At 36.4% G+C, this 26,242-nt stretch overlaps 1 long non-coding RNA gene across 2 annotated transcripts in view; it reads left to right on the top strand.

The window, feature by feature from the left end:
• The window catches only part of LOC118154521 (uncharacterized), a 63,768-nt gene that overhangs the window by 29,812 nt on the left and 7,714 nt on the right, over window positions 1–26,242 (top strand). For both annotated transcript variants that reach the window (XR_004744516.3, XR_004744515.3), the window contains 2 exons: window positions 513–710; window positions 7,039–7,158. This is a non-coding gene — a long non-coding RNA (uncharacterized LOC118154521). The remainder of the gene's footprint in view (window positions 1–512; window positions 711–7,038; window positions 7,159–26,242) is intronic.

The following is a 26,242-nucleotide window of genomic DNA, read 5'->3' as shown; positions in this document are numbered from 1 at the left end:
ATGGTCTCGATCTCTTGACCTCGTGATCCACCTGCCTCGGCCTCCCAAAGTGCTGGGCTTACAGGCGTGAACCACCACACCCGGCCTATTTTTCTGACTATAATAAATTTCCATACAGGAGTGGAAACAGTCTTCTTAAGAATGTAAATCTGATCATGCCACTCTTCTTCATAAAAACATTGGATACCTTCTCAGATACATAGAATAAAATTTCCTTGCTTAAAGCCCCACATTATCTGGTCCTGCCTGTCTGACCCCCGATCCTACAGCCCCTCTTGCCTCCTGAGTATGTTTTCAACCCATAGTCCTTTTTTCTGTCTCTCAAACACATCAAGTTCACTCCTGCCTTAAATCTTTTTCATCTGCCATCCTTTTTTGCCTGGAATATCTTTCATCCAGGAAAGATATCATGGATGGATTCTTCTTGTCATTTAGTTGTCATTTCAGATGCCATCTCTTCAGATTGTCCTTGTCAACCACGAATCGCATCATTCTCTTTTATTTCTTCACAGCACTTCCACCGTGTGAGACTGTTTATGGAATATCTCCTGGTAAATTGTGAGCTCCCGAAACAGGAACCATGCTTGTTTACTTCTCTACTGAATCTACAATACCCAGAATAATGTCTGGCACATACTGCTCTTTCAGCAAATATCTGTTCAATATAAGACTTCAGACTGGCACCTAGATGTTCAAAGCCTAATTCTTAGGTGAGTGAACATATGAGTGATGCAGGACATTTCATGGTACTGCTCCTGGAAAGGACTCTCCTCCTCCATACCTCAAATCCACCCCACTCTATTTGGACGAGTCTGTCTTGGGATTTGGGCCAATATATACATATTGACCTAGTAAGATTTCAAAGCAAGGAATGGGTGTTTTCGTTTTTTTTTTCCTAAATCAATTATTTGTCCAAACATATTTCAATAGGTATAGGTATTTTTACTTTATTGGAGAGAATTATTATCAAGACAGAAAATGTTCTTTCTACATTTATTTTAGGCATAGGATTCTATAAGACTCTTTTTCTTACATTTTTTTTCTTTACTTAAATATGGAGGAGTTACTAACGGTGTTTATGTAAACTGTCTTCTATACATAGTAGAGTCAAAAGCTAAGCGGATGTCTTGACTTGACTTGTCTTCCAGATTTCTGCATATGTACAAGAGCAGAAGTCATTTTCATGGCCAAATTCATTTCCATTTCTCTTGAACTATGCGACATGTTTTCCCTATCTGTTAATGGTGAACTTTAAGGATTTTGCCATTGCAAAAACAAAGTGTAGTTTTATTTATTTATCTATTTAATTCCTGGTGCTAAGCCATCATAACTCCATTTAAAAAATATTCTTATTTGGAAAATTTAATGCAAATTCAAATTTAGAGTAGTAAGATACATCAAATCACATGTCATTGTTGAAGTGAAAATTTGACTAGTCTGATACTTTGTCTCCAAAGAATATTTTTAAAATGTAAATTAATTGATTTACTCTTCACAGAAAATAAAAATGATAAATTTCTGTGCATTTAGAAACTACCAAAGATTCTGGTTCACTTATACAATGGAAGCAATTTTAATTGACATATTTATTTTAAAATCAAGAATTTGTATGCATTTAAAAAATAAAAATTGGGCAGTTTAGAAACACCATATATAAGCATGTATATATATATATATATATATATTCAAGTATAAAATATTACTTAGACTTATTTTTTATGTTTTTTCCAATCTTATAAATCATTTGTCAGAAACCTTTACGACTTTTTAATTGAGTAGCAGTTTTTTCTTTTTCAGGTAAAAGTACTGAAACTAGAAACAGGTCAAAAATTTAAAAATACTGTCTAAATATGATTATTGTTACAGAGTATTTTTTGTTCTTGGGTGTTGTCTTTTTAACTAAAGTAGCATGAAATATGGGAAAGCAGTATAGATAGGATCAGAATGCATGATGTCATGGAAAAAAGAACGAAAGAGAGATTATAAGTGTTCTGGTTTTGGTTCTAGGACTCACTAATCATCTGCATTTATAGATAAACTATACTCCTTTGGGTCTAAGAATTTCCAAACACATTTTCAGCAAACTCTCTGGAGGATATTCATATGCATTTCACTAAGAAAGATTTCAATAATAAAAAAATTGGGGTGTATGTTATATAATATTCTGGTGTAGTCTTGAAAATTTATTAAAATATTATATTAAAGAATTAAAAAAATAAGAAAAACAAATATGATGTTAAAAACTTGCCTTTTCCCAAATATTGTTACTCACAGAATATTTATTTCTTTTTTTCTTCACAAATCCTTCAAACATTTTCTCAGAACACCTATGAAATCTTGCAAATCAAGTGTTCTGTAGTAACACACTTTAGATAAGGTCACTACAAGGTTCTTAAGGTTCTTTCAAACCCCAACCATCTATATTCTTTATATCAAAATGATAAAACTATCATTTTGAGGAGACAAGAGACCAAATTTTCAGAATTACCCTATACTTATTGTCGAAATGTAATATAATCAGTCAATAAAATGTAGAACTTTCTCTTACCACCCTGTCAACCAAAAATCTAAAGGTGTAGAATTTACATCTACTTAAGGCTTGCTTAAAAAATTCTGATTACATAAAACATGGAGAAAGATAAGCCTGAGAATGTTTACTCTGTTTCCTGTTTGTTAGATTTGATGTCCTCCTTTGGGGCCCCAAATTATGTGTTTGTCATCATGTTGCTTTGGAGAGGAGAGAGGAGAATGATCACTTAAAATCAAACCTTGGGGACAGTTTCATTGGGGAAAAAAAAGCCCACGAGAAAGAAGCACCAGCTTTCTGCTTATATTATAGTACAATTGCCATAGATCCATTTAAACTGACAATGCCCAACAGATGCAATCATTTGTGGTGCCACAGTGTTTACCTTCTCTGCTTAGTTCCCTTGAAGAAATTAATGAGCCATCTTTATGTTTGAGGCCCTGGGCCAGGCACTGGAAATGTGCATGAGTAAAACATCGTTCCAACACACTGTGATAAATGTTCTGATGGGTAAATGTGCAGGATATTAAAAAAAAGACAAATCCAGTTTGAGTATATACAGTCTAGGAAGAGAAAATACGAGAGAAATAAAGTACAGCAAGAACACCAAAGTAAATGAAGAAAGAACTTTAAGGTGGAAGCTAAGAACAATTGTTGGTCCTAGAAGGAAATGGGGCCAGAAGACATGGGACATAGTTTCTGCTATGGTTGGATATTTATCTCCTGAAACCTCATGTTGAAGGTTGATCCCCAACGTTGGAGGTGGAGTCTAATGGGAGGTGTTTGGGCCACAAAGGCTGATCCTTCATGAATTGCTTGGTGCTGTCCTGCTGTCCTCATGGTAAAGAGTTCTTGCCCTATTAGTTCCTGTGAGAGCTGATTATTATTAAAAAGAGCCTGGCATCACTCCCAGCTCTCATTCTGTCTCTGGCTATGTGATCTCTGCACCTGCTCACTTTCCCTTCAGCATCTGCCATGAGTGGAAGCAGCCTGAGGCTTTCACCAGATGGCCAATAGTCCAGCAAGCAGAATTATGAGCCAAATAAATCTTTTTTCTTTGCGAATTACCCAAATGTGTGTGTGTGTGTGTGTGTATATATTTTTTTTTTTTTTGAGGCGGAGTTTCGCTCTTGTTACCCAGACTGGAGTGCAATGGCTCGATCTCGGCTCACTGCAACCTCCGCCTCCTGGGTTCAGGCAATTCTCCTGCCTCAGCCTCCTGAATAGCTGGGATTACAGGCATGCGCCACCATGCCCAGGTAATTTTTTTGTATTTTTAGTAGAGAATGGGTTTCACCATGTTGACTAGGATGGTCTGGATCTCTTGACCTCGTGATCCACCCGCCTCGGCCTCCCAAAGTGCTGGGATTACAGGCGTGAGCCACTGCGCCCGGCCCCCAGGTATGTTTTTATAGCAACACAAATGAAATAAGATAGTTGCCATAGAAAAAATGAGCCAGGAAGGGCAAGTCTCAGTAGTTAATGGATCCAATTTCAAAGAAATTTATCAGAGGATTCTAGACTTTAAGAGAAAGGGGTCCTTGAAGCTTATTAACCTGCTCATAGCACAATTGAGTACACGAAAGTCCAAGACCACAAAGCAGGTTTGTGGCAGAAACAAGACTGGAAGCTAGAAAGTTTGACTTTAAGCTTATTTTTCACTGTTTTATTATTTAAATTATGTAGGGATCCTGTGATTTTTAATTTTTAAATTTTTTTAAACCATCATACATAGTTTGAAATAAGTAGACCATTGTTTATGGGATAAAAGATGGGTTTTAATGACTTTTATTTTGATGAGACTTAAGCCACGAAACATTAAGCAATTTTAAGAAAGCTATGAACCATTAAACAATTTTAAGAAAATCCATATTAAAGGGACAAAAGTTCAGCCTGTACACAGAGAAAATGGCAAATAGCAGATTCAAGGAGCATGAGGAAGAAAGAATTGACCTAGTCTCTGATGATATATGGAGGCGATGAGTGGAAAGGAAGGAAGACATCAAAACTAATTCATATTTCATTTTCAAGTGACTGGAAGAATGTTGATACCATTGCCAGCTGGAAGTAGCCTGTAGGGTAGGAAAGCAATGCTGATGTCTGCAAAGGGGAGAACACAAAGGCTGCGATGAGAAATTGTCTGTAGAGTAGAGATGGAGAACTGGACAAGACAAATTCTCTGCAGGGAGAATCAATAGCACCTGACTATAGACTGTATATAATGAATGAGGCCAAATGAATTTAAAAATCATGAAGGAAGAGCATGTGGCCTGCTATAGGGATGGAGGTCAGGAAAGATCTCTGGAACAAGCATTAATATTTTCTGTACATGAAAAACTGCTATAAATAATCATAAAATTTTAGGTCTAGAGGAAATATAGCAGGTAATCGAGTTTTTTCTGCCTCTAAAATATTACACCTTAGGCTTTAACAATGGGTAATGCAGAGTCTGTGGTTTGTCCTATTTTTAATAACTTCCCTTGATAAAATATTTGAATAACTATCAATCATTTTATTACTAAATCATTCCACATGCATAACTGTGGGCTGTTATTTCTATTTGGTCCATTTCCTTAAATTTAAATCAAGAATAGATAAATCACTAAGGCATTACCTCCATTCCACTCCCTAGAGGTATTTGAGAGAGAACCTTTTTAGTCTTCTATTCTCAGAACTACACTTTCTAGTTTTGTGAAGTTTTCCTCATGGACACTGCATATCAACTTCAGTGATACTATTCTGTCTGTCCAGCTTCAATTTGCCTATAAACTATTTTAGCTGAAGAGACAAGAAACAGAAATAGTTTTCTTGTAAACAAAACAAAAACAAAACCGAGCAATATTCAGATATTGGATCAATATATTTTATTTCCTGCAAGTTCTAGTTTTATTTATGTAGCTGGAAAGAACCTTTTAGAACTTGTTAAAATAGTGCTATGCATTTTATACAAAATTGGTTTGATATGTAACATATAAAGCCTCCCATTAAACCCTCCAGAATACATAAAAATACTTTTGCCTTCCTTTGCCAGACATTGGCAATTGCTTTGGAAAATATGTAAATAACTTGTTGAAATACTTTCCCAAGCTCCTTTTTCAGCATTCTTTTCAATTGAAAGACTTAACTCCAGTACCACAATTTAATATAACACAGGAACATATTTTCCAGGTAGTGCAGAAATAATAAATGGAGAAGATTCCCACAGCTTCCAGAGCCTGCTACTTAACATTACTCTTCTGAATCTACAGAAAATAAATTGATCCATTGATAGTTTTAATAGATGTCTGAGAAAATAAAGACAGTGTATCATTTCCTGTCAGTGGCAATACTCATCTCTCCTGTGTAGCAGCAACTCTTTAGGATCGCTCATCATCGAGACATTATAGATATTTGCAGAGGGAAATGAGAGGGCATAAGTTATTTTATTTATAGGCAATTCGAATTCTGCCTGCAAAGAATTTATAGCAACACATAAAAAAGCTAAAATACTGGCATTCTCACTTTCGATCCTGCCCATCCTTTCAAGTCCCTGTCCCTAAAAGTCTTCATTTTCTCTTCCAAATTTTCCAAAATGTTTCCTTCACATTTTCGAATACATTCTTGTGAGCTCACCTCTTTTCTGTCTGTATAAAAGTAAGGTAGCTATACTGGTCTCTCTGTCGATAACTTGAATTTTTCACTTTGACCTTATTTAAAGTGTGCAAATATTTAGCTTGTGAATAATATCAATTATGTAAATATGTATTTACACATTCTATTTTATTGAAAAGACATCATGTGTCATGCATATTCTCTATTGTTTTTTCTAAAATGTAGCAAAATGCTATAAATGCGGGTGTAAAAAAGAGGGACAGAGGACAACTCATGGATTGGTGAAGATTTGTGTGAGTTAGATTAAGTTAATAACTATTCATGGGGTTGACAAATTTTATTGCGTTGCTTGTGCCATGCAGTACAGGGTCTTTTTAGACAAGCTCATTGATTTGATGTATTTATAGCAGAATTTTCTAAAGTGTTGTCAGAGGGCCACCTTCATAGAATCAACTCTAATGTTTACACATTGCAGATACCTGTGTCCCATATGAGTCTGACTGAATAAAAATTTCTAAATGGAGAGGGCCTTAGAATCCACATTTTAAGCAAGCAATTCAGGTTATTCTTCTCACATTAAAACACCTGAGTATCACTTGTTGATTACATGTTAATAAAACAACATGTGTGTTTTAACGCGGATCTCCTTCTTGAAATTGAGAATCTGTTTCTAGAGGGAGCTATTTGTTAACTTTCTTGAGGGCTCTGTGGGTATCTCATATTCACTACATGCTTCATACCACTAAACCTGAACTTCCTTTTTCACCTGTCTTGCCAATCAAAAGCCTAAGAGTCACCCTAGACTCTGCCCACACGCTCATCCTTGGCACCCAAATCATAAATAAGAGCACTCGCGTCTAGCTTTAACAATTCTTGTGTCTTATCACCTCCTCTTCAACCTCACCTTTCTAACATGCCAGCTTCTAATGAATTCCATCTCTAAAGTGATGAGACCCAGCAGAACGCATCACTGCCCTTTTGGAGCCCCTACAATTGGCACAACAAGGGCGAACAATGGGAACGATCTGTCACCTGTGCAGGTAAGAAGTCTTTGTTTTGTTACTGTTTGTGAAGAATTCTAAAACAATAATAAAACTGTTGGTTTGCTTTAATTATCACCATTAAGCAATGTTAGTAATAAAATATCCCTTGCCTCTAAACTGTTTCCACCCCTTCCCTTGACACACAGTAGGCTCACACTATATACTTTCTGCATGTTTCTAGTATCTTCATACATGCCACTTATAACAGTCTGTTTATATGTTTGTCCAACTCCCTTCACTCTGAGTTCTTTTTATATTTTATATTTCCATACCAACAAGCAAAAACTCTGCATTATACACACTTAATAAATATGAGTCTTGCCTATTGGAATAAATTTATTATTATAACATATACAAGAAATGGATTAAAATGCAAGACAAGATTTGTGTATCTGCACACTCATTTTCAAAACACTCTAGAAATTGTGAAAAAGATATTTTAGAATTACAATATGTAGCTATGGGAAACATAGAAATGTCATCAGTGGATTAGGTAATTTAAAGAATAATGAAGTGAGAAAGTCAAGTGAGTATGACTCTTTGAATAAATCACTCCTCTAACACTGGCTGAAGAATACATTAAAACACAAAGACAACTAATATACATAGAGAAAAATAAAGCATATTTCATCTGGAAGAAAGAATAGTTTTTCCATGAAAAAGGAAAAACTAGACTGTAAAAAATATCATTATGGGTATAAGCAGAAACTTAATTCTCAACAGCAGAACGGAGGCAGCAGAAGAGTGAACTGTTGAACAGAAATATTGAGCCAGAGAATTGTCCAACATTTACCACCAAAGAGCAAAAGAGTAAGAACTTTGAAATCATAGTTAAAAGGTGGAGAGCATAGATATAGAATTTAAAATGTTCTTTTCATAAGAATTACAAAAGGAGAAAGCAGTAACTGGAAGACAGGAAATAAACACATAATATTTAAGAAAAAAACTTGATAAAGTAAAACACAGAACCTTGAAATAAAAGTGCTTTCCAAGTGCCTACCAAAATGAATGAAAACAGAGAAAAAAATATCTGTATCTAAGTATATCATGTGGTAAAATTTCAGATTTCCAAAGATAAAGACAATATTCTAATAGCTTCTGGAGACAAACCATGACACAAACACGTTGCCTATAAAACATAATGCATAAATACAAAGATCACCGCTTATTCCTTCTCTTGCGCCTTCCTTGTCAGCATCCTTCATGCATTGAACGGACTTTGGAACTGTCAGTATCGAAGGTTGACTTTGTTTATCAGTATTTTCTACATTTTATTCAACTTTAAAACTGTTTAAAAACAGCTTTCTGTCCTATTGATCAGCTCCCAAAGCAGCTCACCCCTTTGCATCCCCACCAGCAATTAATGAGAGTTCCCATTGTTCCATGTCCTTGGTAGCATTTGGTGTTGTCAGTGTTTTAAGTTTTGGCCATCTTAATAAGTGTGTAGTAGTGTCTTATTGTTGTTTTAATTTGCAGTTCCCTAATGACATAATGTTGAGCATCTTTTCATATGCTTATTTGCCATCTGTATATCTTCTTTAATTAGTTGTGCAGGTCTTTTGCCCATTTTTAAATTGGGGTGTTTATTTTCTTATTGCTGAGATGTAAGAGTTTCTTGTATATTTTGGGTAACAGTCCTGTATTAGATATGTCTTTTGCAAATATTTTTTCCCAGACTTCTTGTTCTCTTGAGACAATTTTTTTTCTAATTCTAGCATTTTGAAGACACTGTTTCATCATAATCTGGCTTCCATTGTTTCTAATGAGAAATTAGCTGATCTTCATACAGTTCTATGCACAGAATGTATCTTTTTCCTGTTTTCAAGATATATATTTTTCTTATTTTTATTTTTGAGACAGCTTGTCACCCAGGCTGAAGTGCAGTGGTGTGATCTCGGTTCACTGCAATCTCTGCCTCCTGGGCTCAAGCAATTCTCCTGCCTCAGCCTCCCAAGTAGCTTAAGATACAAAAAATTAGCCGGGCATGGTGGTGCACACCTCCTGGATTACAGCATACACCACGATGCCCGGCTAATTTTTTGTATCTTTAGTAGAGATGGAATTTCACCATGTTGGCCAGGCTGGTCTCCAACTCCTGACCTTGTGATCTGCCCACCTTGGCCTCCCAAAGTGCTGGGATTACAGGTGTGAGTCACCGCACCCGGCTTTATCAGTTTGACTTTGCTGTCTTTGGTTATGATTTTCTTAATTTTATACTACTTCGTGAGGTCTGAGACTGTTAAATCTTTTTGTTCATATTTTTGGAGCAAAATTTGACACTTTTAAAGCAATTTCTTTTTCCAATTTTTTTTTAATCATGTTTTCTCTCTTCTCTCCTTTTGGGACTTCAATTACACATGTATTATACTACTCAATACTGGCTCATAAGTGATTAAACGAGTTTTTAAAATTTAATTCACTTTTCTTCTTTTCTTTGGCTGGGATAATTTTTCTAAGTTCGCGGACCCATTCTTCTGTTTTCAATGTGCTATGCCTATCCAGGAAGTTTTTCATTTTAAGATTACACTTTTTAGTTCTAGATTGCATTTAGTTGTTTTTCATAGTATTTAATTCTCTGCTGAATTCTTCCATCTTTTCATTTATTGAGATCACTTTTTCAGTCCTTAAACATACTTATCATAACTTTTACATGTTGTCTATTATTCAACATTAGGAGTCATCTTTATGTTGTAAAAACAGTTGAAACCACTATTTTCAGATAATCTATATTTGCCTAGAGAATCAACCTTAAAGCTATTAATACTAGTGAGAACAACTTAGTGAGTTGTATAAATAATGCACTATACAATAATCATTATGTTCCATGTATAAATAAACCCAACTAAAATATATATGACTTATTTTAAAATACAATTTTTATTGACACAAACTAAGATGGAAATTGTTTTGAATAAGATGTCTCAGTATTATCAAGACGAATGTTCTTCCAAAATGGATCAAATTCATGATAATTCTAATTAAAGTCTAGATAGGAATTTTTTGTGTGTTTGAAATTGCTTGGTGAACACCTAAGTCCATCTGGAAGAAAAAAGCACCAACAGAAATCTAGAAAGAATTTAAAGTAAGATTAGAGACCAGATATTATAATATACTAAAAAAGCTGTAGTCATTAATGTATATAAACATTGGTTTTGGCACCTTCAGTACAAGCATTTTATTCCAAAGTACCATCATATTTTCCCTCTATTAGTCATTACTTTTTAAACTGTTATTTCTGCTTCCACTATTTCCTCTGTCATTTATTCTCACCCCAGCTGCTAGATTAACCCTGTTAAAATATAAATCAGATGATGTCATTTCTAGACACAGACTGCCAATGGCTTCCCATCTCACTCAAAATAAAAGCTGAAATTCATACTGTAACTACAAAGTCATATAAGATCTGTTATTTGTTTCTATTTTGTCATCTTGTATTGTCCCTCTTCATGATTGTCCTTGATGTTGAGCAATCACACTGGATATGCCCCTGCCTTGGGAAGAAGCAACTAGATAGGGTGGAAAGGAGCCTGAGTCACCTCTAGCAGGTAGCAGGGCCTCTGCAGTGAAGCCATGAAGTGAGCAGAACACTCTGGATCCTGAATTAGAGGCTTAGCAAGTCAACACTGTTCACAGTCGTGGAGCTGGCCTCTGGAGGTCATGTCCACATGTCATGTCTGGAGCTGACTAGTCACTATAATAGGTAGCTTCTTCTAGCAGATGTAGAATGCTCTGGTTGCAGCAGTGATGAGAAAGAAAGCCATTGGTATCGTGTTTCTCAATACACACAATTTACTTAGTGTCTTAATTTTGAGGTTCTTATTCCTTTCCTCTGGACATTTGTTGAGCTTTGACAGTCCTACCCTATCTCTTACACTGTACATCAGAGAGAGAAGAGAGATTTGCTGGAGAAAACTCTCTTCTCTCCTGGAAGCACCCCTGACTTCCTTTGACATTTTCCCCCTTCCTCAGATGCCATCGTTTCACAATGCATGCTTTTGTCTGCTTATTCAAACTAATGCTTCCCCTCTCCAGCCCAGGGGCTGTTCTGCTCACCTTTGTCAAATGGTGTTACTTATGATATGCACCCAGGCAGCATTTTATTTCTGTCTACATAAAGAGCTGCTGTAGATGTTTTCACTGAGGGGAAAAGATACTGTATGATGAGGCATCTGCCTCCAAAGGCATACATGTGCTCTTTCTGGGGTATAAATGCCTAATTTGAGATCATTTTCAAGAGCGCATGGAGATATAGAAGAGGAAATAATACTGGCTATCATGTAAGAGGAAAGGAGTAGTGTAGAGAAGAAGTTTGCTTTGCCCACTTAACACATTTTATTTAATGCTTACTTTAAATATTAAGTAGAATGTCAGGTGTGAGGCAGAAGCCTTTTATAATATGGCAATGTTCCACCTTAATAGAAAAGATCCCACTCAGCATTTTGAAGTTTGTTTTATTTTACCTGGACAAATTTCAGAGCCGTTTTCTTTCTTTTTAAATACTCATTCTAACTAGGAAGCACCATTGATTGCAAAGTGTAAATTTTTTCGAATTAACTTTTCAGTGCCATGGCCAAAGCTTTTTAAGGAAACATTTAACCTTAGAAATTCATAGTTTAAGTCTTTTTCTGCATCAACCAAATTTCATTTCTTCTCTGGCTAGTCAATAATCTCCATAATTTCTTTAACTCATTCTTCCAAGCTGGTGATGTATTTAGTTGCTGTCACTGACAAGAGCAGTCTAAATAATGACACAAATAAGCAAAGTGATTTAGGTGACAGCTTGTTGGCTTTGTCACAATAGACAGAAGACCTAGTTGGTAGAGAGTTGCTAGCAGGGTGATTTTAGATAAATGGTGAGAATAAATTTTACGTTTTATTGTTAAAGTAATTTTCAAAGTTAATTGTAACATAATATGTAGAGCTCTGTAAAGAGGAATAAAAGTCACTGAAATTAAAGCTCTATGACCTGGGGATGAATCTTGACCAAATATCTTCATGAGTTTCTATTTTCTCATTGGCATAAGCATTGAGACTGATTTCTTCACAGAACTGGGATAAAAATGTAAATGATAATATGTGAATATAACTATCACAGTGCCTGGCAAATTATAGTACTTTTCAATTGGGATTTGAAGATATTTAGAGGAAACATCAACAACTTCATATTGGATTCTTACTCAAAAATTTTAAGCCACCAAACTTAAAAAATATATCTATTGAAGAATAACCTACATGCAGAAAGATGCATAACTCTTAAATGTATGGATTGATGAACATAACTTTTTTTCATATATTAAAGTTATTTTCTGAGGTATTTCATATTATTCTCCATTTTCTGAAATGTATAACTTACTTATTGTAAAATACATGTCTGATTATATAAATATCTAGGTCTCCTTTGGATTTGTTTGTGTTGATTCTATTTTCCCTTCATGTTATTTCTTGGTATGCTAGTAATTCTGATTAAATATTGAACATTATGATGAAAAATTGTAGAGGCTTTGAATAATGTCATCTTCCTCCAGAGGGGATTCATCCTTTCTTCTGGCAGACAGCAGAAGGTCAGATCAACTCAATCTAAGTTTCAGACTGTCCTGACTCAAAGCTGGTTTGCAGTCTTTATAAGGATTATTATACTTCTGGTTTTCTTCCAGTTATCCACCTTCAGTGGAGTCAACTCACAGCCTGGAGCTTCCTAAGCCCTTTCCAACTTTGCAGGTCATGAACTCTAATTTTTGCTCCCTAGAAAAAAGGGACAATATTTTCTTATGCTTTTCAGCCATCTTAATCTTGACATTTTAGTCTTTTGTCTTTCTCAAATTAAGCAAGTGACTCAAGAAGAAAATGATTTCCAAATATTAGTCTTAGTTCTCTACACCTCACTTGTATCTTACTTTTTTTTTTGAGACAGAGTCTTGCTCTGTTACCCGGGCTGAAGTGCAGTGAGCTATCTCAGCTCATTCCAACCTCCACCTCACAAGTTCAAGTAATTTTCCTGCCTCAGCCTCCCATGCAGCTGGAATTATAGGCTTGTGCCATTACACCTGGCTATGTTTTGTATTTTTAGCAGAAATGGGGTTTCTCCGTGTTGCCCAGGCTGGGCTTAAACTCCTGGTCTCGAGTGACCTGCCTCCCAAAGTGTTGGGATTACAGGCATGAGCCACCATGCCTGGTCTCTGTCCTACATTTCAAATCCTTAATATCTGGCTAATTTGTATCTGGCTTTTGCAGTCTTGAACTTCAAGTTTTGCCTTCCCATGCTCATGAGATGGTCTTCAAGTTTTGACTTCCCATGTTCAGGCCTGGTCTCTGTCCTACATTTCAAATCCTTAATATCTGGCTAATTAATATCTGGCTTTTGCAGTCTTGAACTTCAAAAGCGCTTTAGGCTCATGAGACTGCCTAAAGCACTCCCATGTCTTGGCAACTAACCTTTGCCTTCTTTACTAGGCCATCATCCCATGCCAGGGCTCAACAAGTGCCATCAGATACATCAGCAGGCAGAATTTGAGCTAACTTCAACACATTTTCCTTTGATGTATACTCTGGGTCCTTCAGTCCTTTTTGTCACAGTACCATGCTCATGTAAACAAACAGATGTTTTATATTTTGAGGGCTTTTAAAGGTTTTCTCAGTGGGCGCACTGGTATGCTATAAGGCATAGGATCAAGAAGCAGCAGAATTCTCCGGGTCAACCTTTTAACATATAATCTTTATCAAAAGTTACTTTCTTTCAATATGATTATGACTGAAATGTACCCATTTAAGTTGTTTGAAGAAAGGAAACTTGTACTTAAAAACATGTCAAAACTTCATAATTTTAGAATTTTCTTGGATGAAATTCTCCATTTTTAATTTTGGGCCAAGGGAGATATTTTAGAACATGAAATTTATGTCTATTTAGCCTGCTGTTTTTTATATATTCCACGGTTTGTAAATATGATGAATGTGTATGTATGCATACATATATAGAGAAAGCTGAGATATCAATACAGAAGAAAACTTTTCAAATAAAAATAACACAGAAGCAGCTGCTGTTCCCTAAATAAAATGAACAATAAGCTTGATTTTAATTTTTAATTTATTTTCATGTAATTTTGTGCCTTTCAAAACTTCCTTATTCTGTCATTAAATTCTCAGCTTTTATAGTTTAATGGTATATTCTCCGTAGTGCATGCATTATATAGCTCTTTTTCTGTACCGCTTCATCTATATTCATAATACTTATAATTAGGAAATTGTTAGAAGATGTTTTCAGTAGGAAGGGAATCGAGTTGAAAATTAAGTAGGAATAAGAAGGGAGAGACCAGAAATTGGATGAAATGAGTCACTTATCAAAAAGAGTAAAACAGTCTTTCCAGACTATAATGTGATCAGAAGGAACCATAATCTTTGAAAACTATGAAATTAATATTGTTAAAGAAATTTTTGATACTCCAAATAGTAAAATGTCTAGAAAAACAGATACTGTGATGAAAAACATTATAAGGTAGTTAAGTTTGGCTTAATTGGTGTCATAGCTACTGACATGACTAATTCAAAGGATTCTGAAAGTCATAAAATGGAAAAAAGCAATTTATTTTACAGAGAATCTTTTTATTCAATAGTTTTTCATTCTCCACTGAAATTTTAACCCTTTCCTTTTCTATTCTTGATCATATTAAGCATAGCTATTTTAAAGTTTGTGTCTGTTATCGCTATTTGATTAGCATCCTTGTAGGTGTATTTCTATAGGGTCTTTTTCTCTGGATTTTCAATCACACTGTCTTGTCATATACTTATAAGTTTTGATTGAATGTTGGACATCGTATATGAAAAATTGAAGAGATAAATTGACTCTTGTTAATGGTATCTTCCTTCTGAAAAAAATTATATTTGCATCTGGAAATAAAAAAAATATATATATATATATATATATATATATATATATTGATAGGGAAACTAGCCATCCCAGGTCACATTAGTCCAATCAATAATTGAGATGATGCCAAGATAAGTTTTAGACTTTGCTAGGATTGTTTTATTTTTGGCTTACTTCACCTGAAGGGACTATGTGGCTCTTCAGAATCCTAATTGAAAACTTAGAGAGTTTTCCAGGGACCCATTACCTATATTACCAAGACCCAAATTCTAGTTTTTATATCCCTAGACCTGTGAGGGTTTGGTTACATAGATCAACAAGTTGGCTTCTTAACTATATTATTAGAAACTCGGGGCTGGGTGCGGTGGCTCACGCCTATAATCCCAGCACTTTGGGAGGCCGAGGTGGGTGGATCATGAGGTCAAGAGATTAAGACCATCCTGGTAAACATGGTGAAACCCCGTCTCTACTAAAAATACAAAAATTAGCTGGGCATGGTGGCGCGTGCCTGTAATCCCAGCTACTCGGGAGGCTGAGGCAGGAGAATTGCTTGAACCCAGAAGGCAGAGGTTGCGGTGAGCCGAGATCATGCCATTGCACTCCAGTCTGGGTAACAAGAAGGAAACTCCGTCTCAAAAAAAAAAAAAAAAAAAAGAAAGAAACTGGAAGATACCCAAAGAAAAGCAACCTGAAATGCTAAGTTCAACTTTCTAGATTTTCTTCTTTTCTTGGATCTTGGCATTGTAATTCTTCATGGAAAGGTTACTTCTCCATTGCCTTCGAAAATTTTTGATCTCATTCATATTTTCAATGGGAGATTTGGTATAAAATGCCTAGGATATGATTACTGCAATAGAACACCCTAGAATTATTTAAGGGGAGTATCAGTTATTTTGTTCCTGCCACCTAAGAATGTGAAATTAGTTTACCCTAGTCAATCATTGTAAAAAACAACCTGGATTCTATTCTACTCATTTTATACATTGGATTTTAAAAATTAGCTAAGAAAAATATATATCTACTCTACTTTATTAAGTAATATAAAATATGTTAATAAAAGCAATAATTTCTCTCCTCGTTTCCTTGACTAACCTCTGTCCCTTAAAATAGCCAATCTCCAGTATGTATAACTCTATATTTACCTTTATATATGCATACACAAACTTATATACATATATATATTTTTAGAAAAGGATTACAGTATAACTGTAATATTGGGGTTCAGGGATTCAGGGTACCCTCAGCTCCCCTGAGAGGACATTTCTCCAGGTTCTTGGTCTCCTGCCCTCTCAAGAATGAGAGAGGGGACCACGGCACAGTGCACAGTAAATGCCAGACTCAAAAGTGTTTGTAGAAAGTGATTTTATTTAAAGAGAGAGAGAAACAGGATGAGAGAGAAAGAAACAACGAACTCTCACACTGAGTGAGAGAATCCAGAAAGATGGAATCCAGGAGAGAAAAGCAGCTTCCACAGTGAGTGGAAGGGAATAGAGAGAGAGATGGAGTTTCAGAGGGAAGATGGGCTTTCACAAGAGAGTATGGAAGGGGACCCCAAAGGGGAAATCCAGGAGAGAGAAAGATGGCTTCCACAAAGGGAGTGTTCGTGGATGGGGACCCAAACATGGAGTCTGAAGGGGTGTGGAAGAAGGAGACTTTTAACCTGGGAGGAACCCCTACCTTCTCTAAGACTACTGGCCAATGAAAGGAGTTCCTTAGAACTTCCGCTGGAGTGATTGACTCTTAAGTTTCTTCTCGCGCCTGTGAAATTCAAACATAAACTGTTAAATCTCTGGGATGGAGAGAGATGGGAGCGGGGCATGGCACTGAGAAGTTCTTGCCCTTAAAACTATGCCCCCCTGTGGACCCAGAAAGAGAACACATTCCCTGATAACCATTGTGCTCATTTATTTTAATAACTTTCTATATAAATTATTCAATAGGCATTTAAAAATTGAATACTGAGTTTCATGAACTTTTGGTAGACATAGTAATTCCATAAAATAAGAAAAAATTAGATTTGTATATTTGTTTTCATTGTAGGGGAAAATGCATCTTGTGTTCATCTTTCATTGTTTTCTTTTATTGGTTCTATTTTTATAAGACCCTGATTTGAGTGTTTTCTATGCTCTTTGCATATCCCATTCCAGAGACAGATGCACCTGTGAATGAGTAGCTATGCAGTGCTCTTTAAAGTCTGCATCATATCTGCATAGGCAAAATATGTTTGGTGGTTTAAGGCCAGCAGAAGACACTTTACATATACAAACACTCACCATATATATGTATTATATATGTCATATATCTTCATAGATTAGGTAATTTTTTTCATTTGCTATTTAACAGAACAGAAAAGTAAGACAGAGAAGGTCATTTATTTGTACAAAATCAACTGTCCTTTCAGTCTGCGCTTCCTCCTATCTACTCAGTTATACTGCACTTCAGTTTCTTCAGTTGCATTGTGTTCACATTTTCTTTCTGATCTTGCAATTTTTCAGAATTTTGTTATTGGTTCATTTTTGTACTTTTGTACAAAGTTCCACTCTACAATATGTTGGAAAAGCAGGGTGGAGCAAGTTCTATTTTTTCCTTTAAGTGGAAAAAATCCACTTGAGTGACATAAATTGTCTTATATCTCAAGGGTTTCTTGAATTTCTATCATTTTAGGCTGATAGTTTAAAAGGGTACATGATTATTCTGTAGAAGTCCTCTTATTGAAAATGATTTCCCTAAGTATTTGGCCAGCTAAGTAGAAATTTCAGTTAAAGCAGGGAATCATACAATATGATTCATACAGTAATACATACCCCTTTATACACAATATCATGCAATGTATTCCCATATCTTACACATTTTATTTTAATGGGAACTATATACTTGCAGAGCTTTTGCCAATCAGTCAATATACTTTGAGATCTTATTTGGCATCAGTCAAACCCTCTTTTATTGCACTGATTGGAATTTGGCATCATCAGTTAGAATGTTATATTTATTGTGTAGATCAAGCCCATACGCCGTTACATACATTTTCCAGATTTGGGTTATTTAAAGATTAATGAGAATTTAAAGACATTTGCAGAACAACTTAAAACAGGACACCTGACAATTTTCTTCCTCAAATTTAATGCTACAGAATTTTTTTTAGTACTCAATTTTACTGAGATTTTACTAAGCATTCAACTTGGCTTTTAGAGAAATGACAGTGTTTCTGAAATCCTTTTATTTTCCTCAATTTCATCCCCTTAAAAGTAGCTGTAATAGGTTTAGGAACAAATACTACCCCTCTTGTTAAACATGTAGCCCCATAGATGCTAGAAGACAAGAGTAGATGTGCCAGAGCCAGCCTCTTCTCTCTAGCATCCAGCATACCCTAGACCGCATGTACCTCAAGGAGTAGAGTTTCCTTGTAAATGGAGAGTCAGTTAAATGGAGTTTCCTTTTCCTGCAGTGCCTACGTTCTTTCCATCCATTAAATTTCCAAAAGTAGGACTGGGAGAGATATCCAGCATTATAGAAATGCATTCTTCTGTTGGCTCTATGTGATGGAAATGCTATTTTAATCAAGGAGTACTACAGAATAGTTTCTGGATCTTACCTAAATAATTTTTGTAAGTCTTTTCATTTAGTTTACTTCCCTAGCAATTGCTGAAATTGTTGATGCTGCTCCTGGAGATTGCGATCTATTTTACATTTTCTGTTTCAAAACTGCATCTGCATTGTAGGCAATTCTCTAGCTACCCAAGAAATTTAATATTTTATTATATCACAATTTTTCTTATTAGATATTTCATAATTCAAAGGTTGGGTCTAACAAAATGATCTTTCTGACCAAACTGGCTAGCTAAATTTAGTAATGAATTGATGGCTTTTCTTTTTTATAATGTCTTGTCTGATAATTGAAATTTCTGAGCCAACCAGTTGTTTTGCCCTCACCTAGACATTGCCGAAGCAGGTTGATTTCACAGTCTGGTTACCAGGGTGTCTGGCTCACATAAACACATCTGGAGTTCACTTTCAATTCTTACACTAAATACTGAAGTATGCGTTTGATTAGTGAAGTCTTATCAACCCATAAATCCCCCTCTCTACTATAATCAGAGCTAGAGTTTTTTTAAAACCATTGTTATACAAACCTGAACTTGAATCCTTTCTCCTGGGCGATTTTGTGTCTATCAGAAAAAATATAAATACATTAGAACACAAAAGAAGCAAACTTTTCTTGCTACTTTAGGTTCTGGAAGTATCAAAAGACTGGGGTGTAACTGAAATGAGCCCTGAGTGATTTGGTGCTAAGGTCTTTTTAGGAAACCCATGGAAATCACAGTGATCTAAAATGAAACTCATGACTCTGTTTTAAAGTTCCTATAAATCTGAGATTTGAAGTTACACTTGAAGGTCACACAAAACATAAGAACTGGCAACCCTGAGGCTTCTTAGTGTGTTAGCTATTCTGATTCTGTCAGTTCTGTGTGATCAGGCTGACTTCTGGAGCATTGCATTATGAAAGGACCCCTAGTCTGTCAGTCAACTTTTGCATACATTAGTAACATCTTAAAAATTCTTTAAGAGGTGATGGGAGAACATTTTGTGACTTTTCATCCCTGATATATAACTTTTCCTTTTTTGGTTTCTAAATACTGACTATTATGCATTCAGGGTTTGAAAGAATAATTTCATTAAGCAGAGACTTCTTCACTCTGGGACAGGATATTGCCTTGTTCTACCACGAACATTACCCTTCCCAGCAGTCCAGTCTTCTACCGGATCCTCCTGCTGGGTACCCTCTTGCTATCATGCTCTCTTGTGGCGCATTCTGTCTCCTGGGAACCTGCCAGGGAACCTCTGGGCTGCACTGAATATGCTCACCCATACTTTCTTACTAGGAGCCTCCAAACTGATTCCTTGGAGTCCTGGTGATGATAAAGCTACATGGCCATCCACGGCAAAGTGAAATAAAACATTTTTCCTCTGTTGGTTGTGGTGTTGAAAATATCACAAAGCATAGCTGCAACCAGATATATGCCAGAGTTTTAAAAGAAATTACTATTTCAGTTTTCATCCTTCTAACCACTCTTCTTGTTGGGTTAGGAGACACTGTGAATGGCAGACATTATTCAGAAGTCTAAGTTTTGTGAGTGGCCAACTCATAACCCTTTGTTCTGTTGCCACTTAAGGTCATGTTCCCCAGGAGCCTCTCATTAATAATTGCTGTTACAAATAGATTTTTGTGGCTCACATCTCATTTGTCTATTCTATAAATGGAGGTTTTCTTTTTATTTATTAACTTTTGTTGTTCTTGTTATACTGTTTCCATTGGCTCCAATTTCACTTAACATGAGACTGTTATTCTCAATAAATAACCTTGGCTTTTTTTTTTGAGGAGGTCTCACTCTGTTGCCTAGACTGGAGTGCAGTGGCATGATCACTGCAGCTTCAACCTCCCTGGCTCAAGCAATCCGACCACCTCAGCTTCCTGAGTAGCAGACCACCATGCCCAGCTAATTTATTTTTGTATTCTTTTGTAAAGACAGAGTTTCGCCATGTTGCCCAGGCTGGTCTCAAACTTCTGGGCTCAAGTGATCTGCTCACCTCTGCCTCCCAAAGTGTTGAGATTACAGGTATGTGTCACTGCACCCGTCCTATTATTGGCTTTGATTGCACAAACTCAATAGCTTATGAGACACGCTCCTGTATATCAGTTCAGGGTGAACTCAGGTTGGGTTCTCTCATGGGCAGCTCCTAGCCTCTACTTCAATGTGTTTCTGGAAGGCTGGGCGAACTATCTGCTAGACATGATGAGTTATATACAAATCCCACTGAGACACAAAGCTGGATACCTCCACACTTTGCCACATTCATACTAGGTCTAAAGGTTTTAATTATTACCTGATTTTTACAGTTAACTACACTTGGCTTTAAAGAGTTTACAGAAGTTGCTCAGGGCCTCACATCCAGTGAGAGGTAGTACAGATTCCAAAGCCAGACCATATTTATTCCACCTTGTTATTCCATTAAATCTGGGATATGGCATAAAAAGCATAGCATTTTCTAGAGAAAACTCTTCTAGAAAGACATAGGAGAAATTATCTCCATCCTCTTTGTTTACTCTCTCATTTATCAGGAAGTGAGTCGGTGATATTTTATAGGTTTTTGTTCATGGTTCCTGGCTTATAACTCCCAGAGCCCTGGTTATAATTTTGGTGTGCTTTAAATCTCAGGAAACAGCATTTCTTTCTCTGACCTTCTGCCCTCCTTTCACCTGCCCAAGGCAAGACCCTATATGACTTTCATTATTACACCTGAGTCTATCATTCCAAAGAGAATCCTACCCCACACCCCAGGGAAAGGCATGCTGCACAGAGAGGCCAAGAAGAATCTGAACAGGCAGGTCCCACTGGGTTTAGATCATACTCTTTTTATCCAATCACATTTCTACATGGTTGTCAGTTATGGACAACAAATAAAATCTTCATAAAAAGCCAAAAGGAAAGAGTTCAGAGAGCTTCTGTTCCTAGAAGCTATTCCTAGAAGGTGGCACACCCAGTGATATGGTTTGACTGTGTCCCTGCCCAAATCTCATCTTGAACAGCAGCTCCCATAATCCCCACATCATGGGAGGAAACTGCTGGAAGGTAATTGAATCATGGGGTGGGTTTTTCCCATGTTGTTCTCATAACAGTGAATAAGTCTCATGAGATCTGATGGCTTCATAAAGGGCAGTTCCCCTGCACACACTCTCTTGCCTGCCACCATGTAAGATGTGACTTTGCTTTTCCTTTGCCTTCCATTATGATTGTGAGGCCTCCCCAGCCACGTGGAACTGCGAGTTCATTAAAACTCTTTTTCTTTACATAAATTACTCAGTGTCAGGTATGTCTTTATTAGCAGCATGAGAATGGACTAAAATACCCAGGAAGGACAAAATAGCTCTGTGCCCCTTCCCCCATACCTTACCCTATTCATTTCTTTAACTGTATCCTTTGTGATATCCTTTATAATAAACCAATAAACATAAAGTAAGCATTACCTTGAGTTTTGCGAGTTGCTCTAGCAAATTAGTTGAACCCAAAGAGGGGTCACAGGAACCCCAACTTGTAGCCAGTCAGAAGTTCTGGAGGCCTAAACTTGTGACTGGTGTCTGAAGGCAGGAGGCAGTTTTGGGGACTGAGCCCTCAACCTGTGGGATCTGACACTACCTCTGGGTTGGTAAGGTCAGAACTGAATTGGAAGATACCCAGCTGGTCTCTACTGCAGAACTGATTGCTTTCTTGCTGATGGGGAGAAATCACCACATACTTTGGGATCACAGATGACTTCTGTGTTGATGGTTGTTGTTTTTTTGGTAAGAAAGCAGAGGAAAAGTGGGTTGAGAGTTTTTTCCAAACAGAGTCGCATCCAAGCTCTCTAGATTCAAGAATCACTAGAAACTAGAGTTCTTTCCTCTTCTTCCAGCTTCTCACAGAGAAGTTTATTTGTTTCTTTGTTTTACTGTTAAGAAAGTAGTCATTTCAACATTACTGTTTAGTTTGTTTGAAATCTGTTGGCACCTCATTTTAAAGTGCCATGTAACATTGCTCAGTCATAATGAGAGAGAAACTTCTCTTGGAATTGTAGAATGGGGAGGCATCTAAGAAACACATAGTTCACTTCCCCATTTGATGCTTCAATCCCACCAACCACAAGACTGGCATACTTTCCTGAAGACACAATAGACCACTCTCCATAGCCTGAAACAAGCTACTCTATCTTCATGGCATTTCCCATCAGACCAAACTTGTTCCTTTGTTGAGTGCAAAGCTTCTGATCCTACCTGTACCTTCCAAGAGGATATGAAAATGTCTCCTGTTTCTTTCACATAGAGCTTTCAGAAACCCTCATGACATTACCTATCACAATAAAAACAAACCTCATTTCTTTGTTTTTAAAAATAATTTTATGGACCACTTACAAATCTTGTTTGATATGCAAGGTAAGGAAAATTGTTTGCAGGCAAGGAAAATGAGATTCAGCTAAAATAAAGGAGTCAAAACCAAGATTCTTCTGGCCCATTTGTTAGGACTCTTTTCTCCACGTCTCCCTCCATTTCTAGGTGAACTGTTCCCATTTTTTGCCAGTTGTTCCTCCTATAAGCCTGTGCCAATGTCCACTCAGTATCTCAGTCCCTGTTCCAGCTTGTGATAATATTCACAGTACTCAAAACTGAAACTAGGGACTGCACTTATTTTTGATCAGTACAGGTGGATTATGCTGTCTGAGAAAGGTTGTGCTGATAAACTGATGATTGTGCAAGTAAGATCAGAGGAGAAACCATGAATAGTGAAAAAAATCAAGAGAACACTGGAGGGGGCTAATTAAAGGAATTTTCTGAGGATGAAATTGCTACATAATAAAAAATATTATTTCAACCTTTTTCTCTTGCATGCGTTATTTTCCATCTTTTCTTACAAAGGTGTTCATGCCCATTATATTTCCATTTCACAAAGTTTCAAAACCATTCAGAAGATAGAATTGTAGGCATTTCCCATGTGCATCCCCATCTCCATTGCCATTACCCTAGCTGGATCCTTGATGCTTACCCTGGCTGTTTGAAATATCCTCTTCATTGTTCATAATCACTCTAATTACTCCCTCTTGCAGATTCATAATCCACATTGCTTCCAGCTCTATCCTTTATAAATTTAAAGGGACTGTATTAGTCAAGGTTTTCTAGAGGGACAGAACAAATAGTATTAACTCACATGATCACAAGGTCACACAATAGGCTGTCTGCAAGCTGAGGAGCAAGGAAGCCAGTTTGAGTCCCAAAGCTCAAAACTTGGAGTCTAGTGATTGAGAGTAGGAAGCATCCAGCATGGGAGAAAGATGTAGGCTGGGAGGCTAAGCCAGTCTGTTTTTTTCACATTCTTCTGCCTGCTTTATTCTGGCCACACTGGCAGCTGATTAGATGGTACCCACCCAGATTGAAGGTGGATCTGCCTTTTCCCGTCCACTGATTTAAATATTAATCTCGTTTGGCAAGACCCTCACAGACACACCCAGGAACAATACTTTATATCCTTCCATCCAATCAAGTTGACACTCAATATTAACCATCACAGGAGCTAAGTTTATTTCCTATCTCAAATTTTCCAATAGTTTCCTACTATGTGAAAAATAACATAGTTTCTCATGCTTCTAACTCAATTTTTACAATTTTCCACAAATTCCAGAGAGACCTTCATTAATACATTCTTAATTCTATGAGACTACAAAATGTATTTGCAGTTCTCCAATGACAGCTTGTATATTTCCTGCTTCTGTGTCCTAAAGCACACTGGTCTTTCCTCCTTTCCAGGATTCGAATTGCTTCTTAGCTACCATCCAGAATCTTCCCATTTTTCAAAGGCCCATTAAAATCTAACCTCCTCTGAACAGCCTTCCTGTGGTCTTCCTTTTTTTTTAACTTCTTTTCAACTCTATTATACATTTATCAGAGTCCACTACTATTAATTATTTATGTATTTGGCTTGCCTGATACACTGTAATTCCTGGAGAAGAACATTCACTGCACATCAAAGGCACTTAAAAGGTTTTATGGATTGAATTGAATTCCAACTGATGTTAGCATATTCACATATTTATTTATTCATCATGCATTTCCTCAGCATATGTTTATTGAATGTCTACTACATGCCAACTGAGGGAATTCCAAGCCTAGTAGGCAAGATGGGCACAAACACTTCTAAATAGAATTTAGTGTGGAAGAATGATACAACTGAGATACAGCAAAGAGCTGGTGGATCTGCCAGAGCTCAGTTATATGTTGTGCTTCTTCCGTGCCCTTTTTCTTCCTTCTGCTCCTATTTCTCCTGATCATGAGGCTTTGGTCTCTTATAGGCTCTATCTGAACTGTTATTGAAAAGTCATGTAAAACATGATGTCGTCCAGTACTGTTACGTTCTTGTCATAGTGTTCTAGTGTTAGTTTTCTTTTCCTTTTTGTCTATAAGAACAGTTACGAATTCCTTCAGCATTTTCTGCCTTTTTTTGCTTGTTTCAGTGTTAAAGAGAGTCTGGCAGTTTTCTTCCTTCTAAAGATCAACAAACAATGCATTAGAATTTTCAGTTTTTTTCTGTGATTAATAATATGTGAGGTCAAAGAGAAAAAGTGTTAAGAAGAAAACGCAAAGATCCAGTGACTCTTACAAAGGTCATTAAATCTTAGTCTTTTTCTCATAGTTTGTGGATTTCTTCAGGTAGAGTACTTAATAGCATAATTGTACTTTTGCTCTAATGAATATTTATTTTTATAATGGTAAAATACACATAACTTTTCAGTGTTTCATTTTGTGGCATTAAGTACATTTACATTGTGAACCCTCACCACCATCTTTTTCTAGAACCTTATCTTTCCCAAACAAAGATCTGTGCCCACTAAACACTAACTCCACATTCCTCCCTCCCTATCCCACACTTTCCAACCCCAAGAAACCACCCTTCTAATTTCTGTCTCTGAATTTGACTACTGTAGTTATTTCATGTAAGTAGAATCATGCAGTATTTGTCTTTTTGTGTGACTGGCTTATTTCATGTAAAATAATGTCTTCAAGATTTTCCCATGTTGTATTGTGTGTCAAAATTTTCTTCTTTTTTATGGCTGAATAATATTCCCTATATTTATCTGCCACATTTTGCTTATCCATTCATCTATTAATGAACATTTAGGTTGCTTCTACTTTTTAACTATTGTGAATTATGTGGCTGTGAACATCAGTGTGTAAATACCCGAGTCCTTGCTTTCAGTTCTTTTAGGTATATACCCGGAAATAGAATTCCTATATTGTACAGTAATTATAGGTTTAAAGTTTTTAAAGAATCACCATCCTTTTTTCAAATGGGCACATTGTTTATATTTTCATGATCAATGCACATAAATTCAAAGTCCTCCACACCTTCACCAACACTTACTATTTTCTTTCTTTTTCTATTTAAGATAATCATCCTAACCAGTATAGAGTAGTCTCTCATTGTGTCACCATGGATATTTCTGATGGTGACACTCACCAAACCTCATTCCTTCAGACATTTACTTTTTTATGGAAGAAGATGTCAACACTTTCCTCTATGAAGTCTTCTTCTCCCAGAATGTCATTGTAAAGGGTCATGTAAGGAAAAATAGTAGATATTTTTCATGGAAAGAAATTTATTTAGATTTGTGAGAGCTCAATACTGATGATAACCATCA

Source organism: Callithrix jacchus, chromosome 1, assembly GCF_049354715.1.
Source record: "Callithrix jacchus isolate 240 chromosome 1, calJac240_pri, whole genome shotgun sequence".
In the NCBI taxonomy this organism is placed as follows: Eukaryota; Metazoa; Chordata; class Mammalia; order Primates; family Cebidae; genus Callithrix; species Callithrix jacchus.
This window is presented reverse-complemented; position numbering and strand designations above follow the sequence as displayed.